The sequence below is a fragment of the Pseudophryne corroboree genome, chromosome 3 (assembly GCF_028390025.1).
Source record: "Pseudophryne corroboree isolate aPseCor3 chromosome 3, aPseCor3.hap2, whole genome shotgun sequence".
Classification (NCBI taxonomy): domain Eukaryota; kingdom Metazoa; phylum Chordata; class Amphibia; order Anura; family Myobatrachidae; genus Pseudophryne; species Pseudophryne corroboree.
The window spans coordinates 584,501,320-584,508,472 of record NC_086446.1 but is presented as its reverse complement, the minus strand read 5'-3'; positions in this window follow the sequence as shown (position 1 = coordinate 584,508,472).

Here is a 7,153-nt window from a genome sequence, read left to right as displayed (position 1 = left end):
TTATACTGGCAGGAAAAAGAGGCAATTTGGAGGCCCTTGCACAAACTGGCTTTATTCTACCTAAGTTGCCCTCCCACAAGTGTGTACTCCGAAAGAGTGTTTAGTGCCGCCGCTCACCTTGTCAGCAATCGGCGTACGAGGTTACATCCAGAAAATGTGGAGAAGATGATGTTCATTAAAATGAATTATAATCAATTCCTCCGCGGAGACATTGACCAGCAGCAATTGCCTCCACAAAGTACACAGGGAGCTGAGATGGTGGATTCCAGTGGGGACGAATTGATAATCTGTGAGGAGGGGGATGTACACGGTGATATATCGGAGGATGATGATGAGGTGGACATCTTGCCTCTGTAGAGCCAGTTTGTGCAAGGAGAGATTAATTGCTTCTTTTTTGGTGGGGGTCCAAACCAACCCGTCATATCAGTCACAGTCGTGTGGCAGACCCTGTCACTGAAATGATGGGTTGGTTAAAGTGTGCATGTCCTGTTTATACAACATAAGGGTGGGTGGGAGGGCCCAAGGACAATTCCATCTTGCACCTCTTTTTTCTTTTATTTTTCTTTGCGTCATGTGCTGTTTGGGGAGGGTTTTTTGGAAGGGACATCCTGCGTGACACTGCAGTGCCACTCCTAGATGGGCCCGGTGTTTGTGTCGGCCACTAGGGTCGCTAATCTTACTCACACAGCTACCTCATTGCGCCTCTTTTTTTCTTTGCGTCATGTGCTGTTTGGGGAGGGTTTTTTGGAAGGGACATCCTGCGTGACACTGCAGTGCCACTCCTAGATGGGCCAGGTGTTTGTGTCGGGCACTTGGGTCGCTGAGCTTAGTCACACAGCTACCTCATTGCACCTCTTTTTTTCTTTGCGTCATGTGCTGTTTGGGGAGTGTTTTTTGGAAGGGCCATCCTGCGTGACACTGCAGTGCCACTCCTAGATGGGCCAGGTGTTTGTGTCGGCCACTAGGGTCGCTTAGCTTAGTCATCCAGCGACCTCGGTGCAAATTTTAGGACTAAAAATAATATTGTGAGGTGTGAGGTATTCAGAATAGACTGAAAATGAGTGGAAATTATGGTTTTTGAGGTTAATAATAATATGGGATCAAAATGACCCCCAAATTCTATGATTTAAGCTGTTTTTTAGGGTTTTTTGAAAAAAACACCCGAATCCAAAACACACCCGAATCCGACAAAAAAAATTCGGTGAGGTTTTGCCAAAACGCGGTCGAACCCAAAACACGGCCGCGGAACCGAACCCAAAACCAAAACACAAAACTCGAAAAATTTCAGGCGCTCATCTCTACTGATAATACGGCGTCTTCTTATGTTGAGAGGCTACCTGGGGTAAAAATGTGGATTTCCCAGCCGTTGCCGTGGCCACCAGGTCTGATAGACCTACCCCAAATAACTCCTCCCCTTTATAAGGCAATACTTCCATATGCCTTTTGGAATCCGCATCACCTGACCACTGCCTCGTTCATAACCCTCTTCTGGCAGAAATGGACAGCGCACTTACTCTTGATGCCAGTCGGCAAATATCCCTCTGTGCATCACGCATATATAAAAATGCATCTTTTAAATGCAATATAGTCAGTAATATACTGTCCCTATCCAAGGTATCAATATTTTCAGTCAGGGAATCCGACCAAGCCACCCCAGCACTGCACATCCAGGCTGAGGCGATTGCTGGTCGCAGTATAACACCAGTATGTGTGTATATACATTTTAGGATATTCTCCTGCTTTCTGTCAGCAGGTTCCTTAAGGGCGGCCGCATCAGGAGACGGTAGTGCCACCTGTTTTGACAAGCGTGTGAGCGCTTTATCCACCCTAGGGGGTGTTTCCCAACGTGCCCTATCCTTTGGCGGGAAAGGGTATGATGCCAATAACTTTTTAGGAATTATCAGTTTTTTATCAGGGGAAACCCACGCTTCATCACACACTTCATTTAATTCATCAGATTCAGGAAAAACTACGGGTAGTTTTTTCTCACCAAACATAATACCCTTTTTAGTGGTACTTGTAATCTCAGAAATGTGTAAAACATCTTTCATTGCCTCAATCATGTAACGTGTGGCCCTACTGGAAGTCACATTCGTCTCTTCACCGTCGACACTGGAGTCAGTATCCGTGTCGGCATCTGTATCTGCCATCTGAGGTAACGGGCGCTTTAGAGCCCCTGATGGCCTTTGAGACGCCCCGACAGGCCCAAGCTGAGTAGCCGGCTGTCTCATGTCAGCAACTGTCTTTTGTAAAGAGCTGACACTGTCACGTAAGTCCTTCCATAAGCCCATCCACTCAGGTGTCGACCCCCTAGGGGGTGACATCACCATTACAGGCAATTGCTCCGCCTCCACATCAGTTTCCTCCTCATACATGTCGACACAAACGTACCGACACACAGCACACACACAGGGAATGCTCTAATAGAGGACAGGACCCCACTAGCCCTTTGGGGAGACAGAGGGAGAGTATGCCAGCACACACCAGAGCGCTATATATAGACAGGAATACCACTATATAACGTGCTTTTCCCTTTATAGCTGCTGTTATTATCAAAACTGCGCCAAATTAGTGCCCCCCCTCTCTTTTTTACCCTTTTCTGTAGTGCAGGACTGCAGGGGAGAGTCAGGGAGACGTCCTTCCAGCGGAGCTGTGATGGAAAATGGCGCCCGTGTGCTGAGGAGATAGGCTCCGCCCCCTTCTCGGCGGCCTTTTCTCCCGCTTTTTGCTGTATTCTGGCAGGGGTTAAAATACATCCATATAGCCCCGGGGGTTATATGTGGTGTATTTTCGCCAGCCAAGGTGTTTACATTGCTGCTCAGGGCGCCCCCCCCCTAGCGCCCTGCACCCTCAGTGACCGGAGTGTGAAGTGTGCCTGAGGAGCAATGGCGCACAGCTGCAGTGCTGTGCGCTACCTTGTTGAAGACTGATGTCTTCTGCCGCCGATTTTTCCGGACCTCCTCTTGCTTCTGGCTCTGTAAGGGGGCCGGCGGCGCGGCTCTGGGACCGGACTCCGAGGCTGGGCCTGTGTTCGGTCCCTCTGGAGCTAATGGTGTCCAGTAGCCTAAGAAGCCCAAGCTGGCTGCAAGCAGGCAGGTTCGCTTCTTCTCCCCTTAGTCCCTCGATGCAGTGAGCCTGTTGCCAGTAGGTCTCACTGAAAATAAAAAACCTAAAACTAAACTTTTTCTAAGAAACTCAGGAGAGCCTCCTAGAATGCACCCTTCTCGGCCGGGCACAAAAATCTAACTGAGGCTTGGAGGAGGGTCATAGGGGGAGGAGCCAGTGCACACCGGGTAGTCCTAAAGCTTTTACTTTTGTGCCCAGTCTCCTGCGGAGCCGCTATTCCCCATGGTCCTTACGGAGTTCCCAGCATCCATGCGCTCTACAGATAATGGCCTAGCCTCACTCTGTTTTCATTAGATTTTGCCAGAGGCGGAACTACCATTGGTGCAGCAGGTGCATTGCTGCCCGCCCACCTCCCCCCACAGATCATGTTGAGCAAGGACAGATGAATGGCCCAGTGCAGAGAGCAGGATGAGCCCTACTTATCTTAGGTAGGTAGGGTGTGCCATACTGATTTAGTAACAGTGTGCCTCTAAGTAACAGACAGCTGCACATTTTAGTCAGGGTCGGTTCTAGCCCTTGTGGCGCCCCGTGCAAAAATAGGGGCGTGGCCAGTTATGCCCCCTGTAGAGTTTTACCCCGTTTTTGCCCCCAGTGATATTGTCCTCAGGTACAGTTGTGCCCCCAGTGGTATTTCCCCAGTACAGTTGTGCCCCCTAGTTGCGCCGCTTACAAAAACATAAATAAAAATAATTTAATTAATACTCACCATCCCCGCTCCTGATTCCCGACTGCTGCTGCCCGCTGCCCTGTCTCCGCTCATCTGATCTATGGGAGAGACGTCATGACGTCTCTCCCATAGCACCACATAAACACTAGAGGTAAATCATGACCCCTAGTGTCTATGTGCCGTTCCACAATGCCGTGCAGTGCACGATGACATCATCGCGCACCGCAGAGCAGTGACAGCCAGCACCGGGGGGCACCACCAGTAGCAGATCTTGCCACGGCGGCGGCACCCCGGGCAAAAATCCTGTGTGCCCGTACCAAGATCCGCTACTGATTTTGGTAACAGTGTGCCTCTAAGTAACAGACAGCTGCAATTTTTTTATGATTCATTGCTGTCTGTGAATTAAAGGCAGCTCACAACTGGTGTAACTGGCACTGTCAGAGTCTGGCTGACCAAGTGCCAAACTGAGGAAAGTACAAGGGGCCCCTGTCACAGGCAGAGCAGTGGCCACTGTATGTTCCTGTCCCCACCAAAGTATATGCCCCCTGTTCACCACACAGGACATTGTGCTTGTACCCCTGCTACCCACTGACTCTCCCTGTCACCCACTACCTCCCCGTCACCCACTGCCGTGCGGCATATTATGGGGTTGGGGTGGAAGAGGGGGGCCCAAATTATATTTTTGCACCTAAGCCCACCACTTACAAGTTCCGCCACTGCCCCAGACTCATACTCCAAGATTACCTCTCATATGCCATCCCAGAGCCCAAGGACCCAGAGTGTTATTCAGAGTTGTTAGCAAACCAAAAAAGTTAGCAATTGGGCAAAAATTGCACTGCAGGTGGGGCAGATGTAACATGTGCAGAGAGAGTTAGATTTGGGCAGGTATGTTCAAACTGAAATCTAAATTGCAGTGTAAAAATAAAGCAGACAGTATTTACCCTGCACAGAAACAATATAACCCACCCAAATCCAACTCTCTGCATGTTACATCTGCCCCCCTGCAGTGCAATATGGTTTTGCCAAATTGCTAACTTTTTTTAGTTTGCTAAAAAATCTGATTAATCCTCCCAATCTGTAATCTCATCAAATACTACACCAGGCCATATGCTAATCAGATATTGCCATGGTCTCGATTCATTTCAGGTCATATGCTGCCTCCGGTCTTCGGCTTGCCCACAGTGTTTTTTGGCTGGGTGGGAGACCCAGGAGTGGTTTGGGTGGATGGACTAGGGATGGGATACTGCATTCACTTAGTTGGCGTCCCATCAACTCAGTCTGTCTCTCGAGCAGGGTGTGTGGAGTGCTCTTCTTTCTCTGATGTTTAGAGCTGCTCTCATGTGGGTGGAAGTGCAAGGGAGTAGCTTCACCAAACTACAGGTCCGACTGGTGCAAGTAATGTGACACGTTTGTCCTTGAGGCGTAGTTTGGACACCCCTGTTCTACACAAGAGTGGAAGTAAAGAGGTTTCCACTACAGACCAGTGTGATGGACACTGCTAGTGGGGAAATTGATGATAACACTGGTGAAAGAATTGTACAAGTCCTAAGCAGCATGAATATAGCAGAAGGAGACCATGTCAATGAAATCTAATAGGGTTTTATTTTTTTACTTTGTGATTAACAAATAGATCAAGGTGAAGCTGTAGATGTAGCATATCTAGATTTTACTAGGGGCTAGGATTGTCTAGGCTGCCAGTTTAAAATGCATGGTTTTCAATTACAGAAAATTCAGCATAAACTTATAATATATGGATTTCACACAGATTGGTGCATTTATAAAACAGGTGTTACAGGGTTCTATGTGAGGATCATGTAGCTTTTCATGGTAGCTTGACCTGTAGATATACTGTAGGAAACTTCAAAATTGGGTTGTGTGATCAAAAGTTTGTGCGGTTCCCATACACGCAAAACAAATTGTACTGGTATTGAGAGAGTAAACCCTGCAATGGTGATGTGCACGATAAGTAAACTGTCTATGCAGCATTCTGTGAGGGGTGCACGGTGGTTATCAGATGTGTAGGCAACTCAAAAAGGCAAATTAGTATGTGACCCAACCACAAGTGTTGGTAGCCATTTAGAAGATGAGCCAATATTCATGCGGACTTTGTAAATCAATCCCTTAGAGGTATATTCAATGAAACCCCACAGCTAATTGTTGGGTTTATTACCACACAGCGAGAGGAAAGGCTATTCAATTAAACAGACTTTTTCCCACACTGTAAATCAGGTATTAACATGCAGAAACTCAGATTGCACGTAAAGTGTGGAATCAATGGGTTTTCCCTATGTGTTAATCCCCGATGGTGTCTTTCTCAGAGACTTTTCCTTGCAGCTATGAGGAAAAGTACACTTCTTGCGTATTAAAGTGCAAGTTCACCAGGCCGGCATGGCAATTAACAGCGGGGTAAACCCCATGGCTAATTGAATATACCCCACACACTGTAATATACCTTATTGACTAATCTCTCGCAGACTGTATCCACCTTCCTACTCGCAGTCAGCGACTGTGATCCTTTCTGGCACTAGGGGATTTAGCTCTAAAGTGGAGAGACAAAGGGTCCAATTCAGACCTAATCGCAGCAGCAAAAAATTTCTCTAATGGGCAAAAACATTTACATAACTTCAGTGTAAGCCATCATTATATAACAAATGCAGTTGAAGTCTTCATTTGTCAAGCAATAGCAATATTCTGCAGTAGTTACTGTAGATCTAACTTCTAGGGTGTAACTATGTACCGCTTTCACATCGCAATGCCGGGTCCCACCCGGGAATTGGAAATGGGTCCTTCCTGGCTGGGACCCGGCCTTGGACCCTACACACCGCCATCCCGACCCAGCAATATGCCGGGTTGGGTTACCACCCTGGGGCGGGGGTGGGGACGGAGTCGGCGCTGGGAGATGACATCATCTCAGCACCGCATCTCCCTATGCAGTGAACATGTACTGGGTCGCATGGACCCAGGTAACCTGCTCACACTGCGTCTGACCTGGTAATAACCTGGGGATAATCCTTCTCATAACCCGGGTTGAATTACCGGGTCAGGCAACTCAGGATTTCTGGAGTGACCCTTTCACACCGCACAGCGACCCGTGTCGACCTGGCAATATACTGGGTAGATTCCGGGTTATTTGTGCGGTGTGCGTCTTTTTGTCTTATTCGCATCACCATGTGTTACTTTGAGATAATGACAGCAGAAAGGGTCAAATATTTATCTAGGAAGACTAATTCCAAAGTCACCATGGAGATTACATTTGCTGAACGAATACTGTGTTCATACACAGGTTATACTTATATTGTTTCTATCAGCTCTTACACAAATAAAAGGATTTTATTTTGGTCATTCTGTCTTTTACAACAA